We start from the raw sequence: 10,135 nt of genomic DNA on the forward strand, positions 1-10,135 counted from the left end.
GAGAACATAGTGTGGAATTGTTGCTACTCTACTATGAACCTTTTCTTAAATAAAGGCCTGCAAATTAGGAAAAAACTTCTTTCCTAGGCCGATTTTGAGAATTTCGATAAAAGCATCTACACATACCCGAAGAGCGAAAATTACCTTGATCACAAATTACAGGAATATATTTAGCCATATAATTTTCAACTAGCTAACTTGAGCATAATTTGTGTAATCTATAACCAAAGTTGGCCAGAACAGCAGAGAAGCTCGGAACTTCGCCTCTTCCGGCATTATTAATCAGTCATTAGGCAACAATATATAAATTTTTTTAAGTAAATGTAAAAGATCGAACGACCATTCTTTGTTCGATCCTAGGTGGAAACGCCCAGTAGTAGCGTTTCCTATAAGCGGGAAGCGAAAGGGATGGGAAAGATGACGCGCGCGTTTGTCGATGCACCAACTATATGGATTTACGCAAGGTTGTTGCGTTGGCAGAAACTATAACGTGATTGAGAACAGGGCGAAATCTTCAGGCCATGACAAGATTCAAAATGTTATCCTTTCAAGCTGCTGCAGGAGTTCCAATACTCGCCGATATGTGCATGCCTTTTGTTAGCAGCGCGGGCATTGAAGGTGAGAGGAGATTCAGGAGTCATAGAGTGTGCGCTGTGCACCGAAGAGAGATAGGCATCTCTATGCGTGCTCGCTCCCTCTCACTCTTCCGTACATTTGTAGCAGTCCCACTCTGTGCCGTCGTCACCTTGGTTTTCTGGGAAGACAACATTTACCGCGGAGAATAGGGCAAAAGCAGAAAGAGTGGACATTCGGTCCGCGATGCTCAAGCCGGAGAACCGGGAACCAACAATCGGGGGACAAAAAGAAACAACCGTGGACGATTAATAGGGAGGCTTTCTATTTTTTTAGAAAGTGTTATGTCCGCGGTCGGCTTGAAGAAACAAGGCGTTTGCGAACACAAGAAACTATTTACAACTAGACTTGAGCGGTGCGCGCTGGCGGCCGCTCATTGGCGCGGTCCGAAATCATCTCTCTCTGGCACGGTGCTCTCAAGACACGGCCGGCCGGTGCAGAAAGGAGAGGGCTGGGAAAAAGGAGGAAGAGAACGTCGAGAGGGTTGTTGGTCTTGACTCCACACGCGCAGCCCCGCAGCCCTTGCAAACATAACACCGCGGCGGAAATCGCGCACTGCTTGAGCGGTTCATTGTTCCCCCCTTCTACACGTCTACGCGCCAGACACAATAGAAAGGATCCCCAGATGCGCCGCTGGGCGGCCTCCTCCCGAAGCGTTCATTTCAGAGCTTGTTGAGGACGCTACAAGACCTGTGACAGCTTCTTATGCCTTTGATTTCTTCCTTCATTAATTTTCTTTTTCATTGCGCTGCGCCTATATATGTTACACGCGCTCCGGTTTGTGCTATAGCTACATATCTGTGAATAGTAGAGCTGTGAAATGTCGCCGGAGTACGGATTACAGCAACGACGGGAAACCATCGGCATTGTCGGACTCAGTGAACGCCGTCATCTTAGACCGTAAGTATATATCTTTGCAGCATGATAATGCTCCACAATTGGTTCTATATAATCTACAACCAATCTTAAATGGTCTCTTTTTATATTTTCCTCGGAACAACTGCGCGAAGCAAGACTTCAAGAACTAAACAAATTTTCATCCGGGTTACATGCAAGCAAGTGCGTGGACTTATTTGTTGGCTGCGATATGAACAGCATTTGCGCCGAAATTAGAGAAGCCGTACGTAACAGGTGCGTGTGTGCCACCAACGCGCGGCAGAACATGCAGGCAGCCATTTGCGCAAAGTGTTTTGACGGCGCAGCGCGCCACAGTCATTTAGTAACGATGTACTACGCGCGCGGCTTTGTATATATTTTGGAAAGAGTCTGTTCTGCGCGTAGGAACTCATGCTAGCTCAGTTTTTGTATTTTGTGAAGAGTTAAGGGCATTTTTTTGTTTTCACATGTACAGACGATGTTTTGAAAACTGTCCATGCGGTCTGTGCAAGCGAATTTAACAGTGGGGTGGACATTATGTTCGTGATGCCGCTTGATGATTAGGCTATAATTTAGTCGTAATGAACTCCCACTTTTACAATGGTTAATATCACATGAAGGAACTGAAAGCCGTGAACAGTGCAAGTGAGCAACTATTTAAAATTTTCTTAATCGACGCCCCCCTTCTGAGCACACGTCTTCAGGCAAGAGCGTTGTTAGGAAGCGGTGACAATCGAAGGGCGGGAGAGGGAGGGGGCGCGGGTGTACTGGTTCGTTTCGCCAACAGGGGCAGCCGCGCTTTCAAGGCGGAAGAAAATTACAAAACAAGCAAAAATGCGCACAAGCCGTTTGTGCACTGCATCCCTGTCACTGGAAAGTAAACATGCACGCAGGACACATTGTACAAAAAATTGCCGGATGTTATGAGGCGACAATATCGTCCGATATATATCGCTCGAGAAGCGCTCGATCACGGCGCGTACTTTCTGGCGAAATGGGGCAGGACGTCAGGTCCGCCTGTTCGGCAATTATAGCTCTTTGCGCCTAATGTACCGTATGCATGAAGTGCACGTCATAGTCATTGTAGAAAAATGCTGAAACCGAAACAGCGATCCACGTATAATAATTCTATGGGAAATCATTTGGGTGCACAAAAGAGCAACTTAGTCAGATCTGTATGGTTTTTTAATGGACTATACGTATAAATAGCCGGTTGGATAGTTACAGTAATGGAGTGTTGTGCTAGAATTCTTTACGGCCGTGACCGCAATAAATATTACTCCTATTGATCTTAGCTTTAAGCCCGACATTTACAACCGCATCTAAAGAACCGAATGGCCGTGACAGGTTGTTTACCGCTGTTGATGAAAAGGTAGGCCATCACGCTATTATTACAGGCATATTTGCTCCTTTTTCTACCTTTCATTCTTGCAAACAAAACTTAATTTTGTTCCCTATTCCTAGGGACGCTGCACCTCAGACAACAGCTAGTGTTCAGTCACTTTCACTCAAGGTAAAAAAAAAAAGGAGGAAATGCGCATGCACTCATAGGATAGCCTGTCTTCTGTAAACAACTGGAAATAACACGCCACTTCTGCTCAGTACCTTGGATGGGGTTTCAAATGGGATACCTGGGATGCCTAGCAATTGCTGTAATATATATACCAACCACTGGAGTGAAAAAAAAAAGTTAGCACAGCATCACTGTAACTGCTGCATGCACATTTAAATGTGCCCTCATTTTATTGCCTATTCTAATAGACGCTGGTCCACTTGCTTTTGGTTTTTGCACTAAGCAACCCCCTTTCATTGCTTCAGTTCCCATCTCTCCACCACTTTCTTATTGCTTCTAGTGTGATCATTTGATTTTGTTGTTCAAATCATATTATTTTATCACGGGTGAATGATTTCGCGTACACATATATACTTTCATTTTTTTAGTTGCACATCGGGGGTGTTTTCTACGTAGAAATGGATTGATTGAGTTTTATCACTATTGCGAAAACCAACAGTTCAGTACCCCCAGAAGATCTGCCTCCTGTGATTGAAAGGGGAATAAAGAAGAGGATGATCAGCGCACGGAAAAGCCTACCTAAAAATTTACAAAGATGGAGCAAAAGCGAAATGCTGATCAGGGTTTGTGTTTGATTACTTCTGTTATCCCACTTCACTTGCTTGGTGATGTGACTATATATGAAGCACTATAGTATATTTTGTGGTATACTCACTGAAAATTCTGTAGACGCTAAATTTTTCCGTGTTCATTTATTTTAAGTTACGCACGAATTGGAGTAAAACGAAGTCATCCACAGATCTAATGCCCAAAAACATTAGATGCGTGGATTAGCTCACTAATTCTGCTCATTAAAATATCTCTCTCACTCATTAATTGTGTTCCTATGTGAACATGCAATAGTTTGTCGAATATGTTAATATGCTACAAATCGACGTTTTTACTGTTAACAGGAGTAATAGATATGCTCCATATCATAGCAATATTTGGCTACTGTTTCCAACTGCTCTTTCTTAAATTGTGTTTTACAAAGTATACGTGTGTCATCTCGTACGTCTATTTACCTCGAGAATAATTTGCCTTCGAATTGCTTTTGTGATGTTATTTCAGCTACAAAGAAATGATGACAGTTGTGACAATACAGGTGGCTTTAGGTATAGCGTATAGCGCGAAAAGCTTTAATATATGCGATGATATTTTTATTCACCGCATTGCCTAAACCAGCCCGTTTGAAGAGACGAAATGAAAACAAATATAGATGTCTTCGGACAGGAACAGTAATCGTGGTGCCATGACTATTCTTTCTTAATTAAATTTTCATATGTCGTGAGCTAATGCCTCTACACAAAGGAATCACACTTAGGTTCGCAAGATGCGGCTTAGTTTTCTCGAAAAAAAAAACGCCTATCACTAAAGCTGGAGAACGCCGTTTTTGTCATTTCAAATAGTCCAAGTTTGGAGACCTGCTGCTTGCGCATTAAAATTTTGTCATCCACTGTTTTTTACTCACCACGTCTACGTAACTTTTACCTGTATAAAAAGCTTGTTTCATTTATGCCGCTAATTTAGTAAAAAACCGCAAACTTTGCTTCAGGAGCAACGCGCTACAAAAATGTAAATTTTCAACCTTATATACTGGCAATATGCGTTATGTTGTTTGCGCTAAAACATTTTGTGTTTAATACGCCGGTTATATTTTTAAGACAGAATCTGTAGCTCTAAGCTGCTATGTCTGTTCTCTGTAACGCCACCAAAATTATTAAGCTGGAAAGCGAATTGCTAATGATTGTAATTACAAAAAATTACTAATTGAAAAATCATCTTCAAAATATAGTATTGTTATTTATGGTCAAAGCTGTGAAATGGTATAATATATTAATAAACTTGATTGAATACTACTGCACCTAGCAATAAAAATGAATGCACGACAGAGAAAAAGTACAGCCTTCACTTAAGGTCTGCCATGAAATTGCCAGAAAAAACGAAATAATACCATTTTAAGCTATGTTAAGCCTTTGCCGACAAGCAGAAAAACGGTTTATAAGCCCTGAGAAGGCTTTAAATTTTACTTCAGATAAAATGTAACTAAATTCAGTAAAGGCAAAATTGAAGTTTTGAGACCTACTCCACAAGGGGGAGCCACATAAGCGCAGCTATGTGGCACGAAATATCTTGAGTGGAAAATAGACCTTTGTATTTGGCATTCCCGGACATAAACGGGGCGTACGACAACGTAAGCAGGGAACTCGTGTGGAACATATTAAAAGAAGAAGGTATCGGTTATGAGATAATAGAGTTTCTACAGGAAATATACCGGGATAACAAAGTAGAATTTACGTGGGAAGGGATAAGAAGTACGGAGGATGTCAAAGTATGCAAAGGATTAAGACAAGGCTGTCCTCTATCACCGGTGCTGTTCATGCTTTATATGATAAACCTGGAACGGAGGATACAAGACAGTAACATAGGTTTTAACCTGTCATATAGATTAGGTGGAAAGGCGGTAGAGCAGCGCCTCCCCGGTTTGATCTATGCAGACGATATTGTGCTACTAGCTGAGAGTCTGGAAGAATTGCAAACTCTAGTTAAGTATTGCGGAGACGAAGGTCCAGGGACGCTCTAGGCTTCAGTTTCAGCGCAGTTAAGTCGGGTCTGATGATTTTCAACGGCTCAACTGATCAGGGTCTTAAAATGCAAGGCCTTGTATTACCTAGAGTAGCAGAATATAAATATCTGGGGGTATGGGTAAACGAAAGATTGGCATACATTGGAAAGCATGAGCAATCACTTAAGGCCAAAGGGCGAAGGAATGCCGGGATAATGAAGCATAAGGCATTGTGGGGATACAATAAGTATGAGGTTTTGAGGGGTATTTGGAAAGGAATTCTGGTGCCTGGACTTGCTTTCGGAAATGCGGTTTTGTGCCTAAAATCAGAGGTACAGTCGACATTAGAAACAAATCAGAGATCCGTTGGACGATTAGCACTAGGTGTCCACGGCAAAACTACAAATGAGGCGGTACAGGGAGATATGGGCTGGGCATCTTTTGAAGTACGGGAAGCTCAGAGAAAAATATTATATGAGGAACGCCTGAGGAAATTGGACAGTAACAGATGGGCAGCTAAAGTATTTAAATACCTGTACCTAAAAAGCGTTGAACTCACAATGGAGGAAAAGAACTAGGAAACTAACTAGTAAGTATGCTAGTAACAAGGACGGAGAAATAAAAAGCATTAGGCAACAGGTGAAAAACACAGAAGGTAAAAAAATTGGGTAAATTCGATGGAAAAGAAACAGAGTGTGGAATTATACCGAAAGTGGAAAATACAGATCAGGAAGGAAGATTTCTTTGATAACTCAAGAGGCAGTGCCCTACTTTTTGAAGCTAGATCAGGGTGCCTTAGAACACGCAGCTACAAAAATAAGTTTAACAATGGAGATGACGCATATGCTGTATGTGGAAACTCCAGTGAAACAATTGACCATATTATACTCGAATATAATGGTATCCATCCGGAAGTTGATGCAGGCGCAATCACTGTTCCTGACGCTCTGGGGTTTAGAGATAACAGTGGCCGGGTGAATAAACCGGCGGTGAAAACTAGCAAAAAACGTCTGGAAGATTGGTGGCTTAAAAGCAGAGAAGTGACATAATGTTAGTAATGTAGGAACAAAATTTAATAAATAGAATGATGGTTTAGTTAACCATTCTAAATCAATAATTAAGATATAGGGAGAAAAATGAGCATGATAGCTACTGCTACCACCCCGTTTCAAAGGGGACGCTCCTATATTCCATCCATCCATCCATATTGAATAAGAACAGGCATTTTTATATTTCTAATAATATATTTCGCATCATTCAATATATTTACTGACTCGTATTTACAAAGTACTTTGCATTGTTTCCAGAGATCTCGATAAAAATCGAAGTTGCGGCAGTTTCTTTAATTCTAATCAGTTTCCTTCTTTTGCCATTTTTTAATTTTGTACAATTTCAAAATATTACGAAGAAAAAAATCACAAATGATGTAGAGCTTCAACGTTTTGCAGAAATAAAGAACGAAACCCGAATAATGTAGAGAAATAGTTTCAGTGCCGAAATATTTTTGAATCTTGCAAGAATGCAGGCTGGATTTCGCCATTATCAGGACAAGCACTCGGTTTAATATTTATTGTTGTAATTTTGAACAATATAAGGCAACAATTTTTAGTCCGTGATATTTTTGAGGTACCGAGGATTCTTGAGAGGGATATGATTCAAATCAAAGTAGATCGTTTTTTAATTGCAGCAAATTTGCCCTTTACTGCTGCTTTCGAATTTCGGGCGAGTTTGACGCGTTGTGGAGAACACATCTAGCGGTCTGGAGCTACAAATATTGCTTGGAATTAGGAACATCTCCTAGGAAGTAAAAAAAGATTTGGTAAAACCAACCTAATGCATCAGATGGCAGTATGTAAGGTTAAAAATGTATATTTTTGCAGCGCATCGCTCCTGAAGCAAAGTTTACATTTTAATAACTCAACCGCAAATATAAAACGGGTTTATAAAAGTGTTTGTAAATGTAAAACCTGCATATATTTAGTGAGTAAAAAATAGTAGATGACAATATCATGGTCTTCAAACTTGCAACATTTCGAAATATCAAAAACAGCGTTTTCGCCCTTTAAATATTTACCGTACATTTTTTTTTTGGGGTAACTGCGCCTTATCATGCAAAACTAATGTTAATTCCTTTTTGTCTAGATATTTGCCCACCACATAAGAATTTCATTGGACACAAAAAACGCTCATGGGACCACGATTACATTTCTTATATGAAGGCACCCATAAATACGCTGTGCGAAAACCAATATCAAGGGCGTATTTTTTAAATTCCATATATCGAAAGGTTGTGCCACCTAAGAAAATTTGAAAGCTAGGCACGCCTTTAGGGCTAGGGTGTTGACAGCCCTCATTTTCTCTTATAGTTGCACTTTCTGAGCTGAATTAATATGTTGAGTACGTTATTTTAGGCACGAACATAGCGCTGTTACGTACGCAATGTCAATTTTCCAGAAAGGCTTCAGTGATGTATTTCTCGTAGTACTTGTAAGGGAAATCTTTAAAGTTTACAACTCTACCCATATATATGATATCCTACAGGTTTTATTCAAGCTACATTACACCTGCTCCGCCCGATAATATAAGCCAAGGATTAGCAATAAATCATTAGAAGCAGGCGATGGAAACCGGTGGTTCATTGCTGCCAGCCACGCAGGACAGCAAAGTAAATTTTTATTTTGCAGGTAGGGAATTGAGGTTATTCGCTCGAAGTACTAAATATTCACTTTAGACAATAAATAGGACTTACAGTGTCGGTAAGCACCTTCAGAAACCCCTGTTTCAATATTTGCAATTAGAAACCTCACGTGTACCTTTTTTTCATCTGCAGAGAAATTCTGGGTTATATAGATACCGAAACCGTTGACAGCCCATTCGCGCACCTCAATTGCGCTGCTGTCTAAGTGAATTTGAGCGGACGAAACAACCTGCCGCTATGATGGCTGACCCTATGTATGAGTAAGCTGATATGCTGGCGATGGTTGCTTCGCGTCGGCCCTTTGCCGCATATGAAGGCATGAGGTACAGTGAGCGCGCCGCAATTTGCAATGCGGATCATGACTACTAAGCATTAAGGATATAAATGAGAGGGAACATTATTTTCAGCTGTAAAAACTAATACAATCTTGTTGAACGGTTGTGCTGGCGCGGACGAAGAAACCATAGGTAACTTATAGGCCTACCGCTGCACAAGGCTGTCGAGCCAAGCCAAGGCCGCAGTTGTATTCTCCCGCCATCTCATTTTTGTAGTTTTGTGGTTTCCTACTGTATCTGGGGGAAAAACGCAGACGTGAGGGTTGTTTCCGGCAAATAGTGAAACGTGGTTAGTTCCTGTACTCTTCAACGTAACATATCATTTATTGTGTAAGTCATTAATCAGTAATTTAGGTAAATAATGTCAATTAGGGATTGCAAACAAAGCGTTTTCTGTGACGCTCAACGTATCTTCCAGCAATATGAATCTGGTTTCCTTCGTCTGCCTCTGAAATGTCTTTTTTAGCCATTGGATCAAATTTTCTTGGACAAGCAGTATATGTGCAAACATGGTGCACCTCATATTTAAATTGGCTTCAGATATCATCTGATGACTACATCACCACTGATCCCACTGAAGGTCCTAATAATTACTTGAGAGACAACCTTTTATCACTTAACAGGCTAGAAAATTCATATGAATACAGAATGAAGGCAGATATTCTCTTTCGTATATTTTTAGGATGCCTGAGGAGAGACAGCGTGTACCAAAGTTGCGTCCTTTCCAGGAAGGCCGCGGCAACAATGAAGCGATGGCTCGTAACAGTGTAGTGATGGGATCCCGGGCGCATCAAGCAAGGAAACGTGACATCTTGCACTCAGCCTAAAAGCTGAAAGCCGGAATGAATTACTGCGAATCTTAACAACATTAGTTGGCTGTAAGTGCACTTATTTATTAGGAGGGTTTTGAGCCTATTTCCATTATTCAAGCAAAATAAATAAAAAGCGCTATTTAAACCTATATTTGTCGATGCACATTCTTTTTTAGGCTACATATATATGGGTTGCTTTTCACCTGCCCGGACAACACCATTGCTGATGCCACGAAGTTAGAGCCCGCTTGGAGGAGAAGATGCGTATCTTAAAATACTGCCGCAGCGCTAATTTTCATGCACAGTGGATCTGCAGACGTTTTAATGGGTAAACCATAGGCCATGGATGAGTAAACCACTAATCATACATGGATGAACTACCGGGCAGCGAGTACCGCCGAAGTAGTTGGGCCATGTGTGGGTATGCTATGGCTCATGCATTACCTAAGCGCGGCAGTAGGCTGGCCAAGTCGGCCATACTCGTTGGCCCCAATAACAATTGCCGACCATGGATAAGCCACCGGGCAGCGAGTACCGCCGAAGTGGTTGGACCATGTGTGGGTAAGCCGTGGCCCATGCATGACCCTAGCGCGGCAGTAGGCTGGCCATGTCGGCCATACTCGTCGGCCGGAGGTCGGTAGTCAATGATCGGCCGTTCTTACG

The 10,135-nt window shown here is 41.5% G+C and overlaps 1 long non-coding RNA gene across 1 annotated transcript; it reads left to right on the forward strand.

Annotated features, from left to right (window-relative positions):
• The first annotated feature begins 1,274 nt into the window (after positions 1-1,274).
• LOC146192214 (uncharacterized) lies at positions 1,275-9,604 on the forward strand. Its single transcript, XR_014706382.1, has 3 exons — positions 1,275-1,533; positions 3,522-3,645; positions 9,343-9,604. It is a non-coding gene; the product is annotated as an uncharacterized LOC146192214 (long non-coding RNA).
• Positions 9,605-10,135: the final 531 nt, after the last annotated feature.

Source organism: Amblyomma maculatum, chromosome 4, assembly GCF_055883805.1.
Source record: "Amblyomma maculatum isolate TAMU_Amacu chromosome 4, ASM5588380v1, whole genome shotgun sequence".
Lineage (NCBI taxonomy): Eukaryota > Metazoa > Arthropoda > Arachnida > Ixodida > Ixodidae > Amblyomma > Amblyomma maculatum.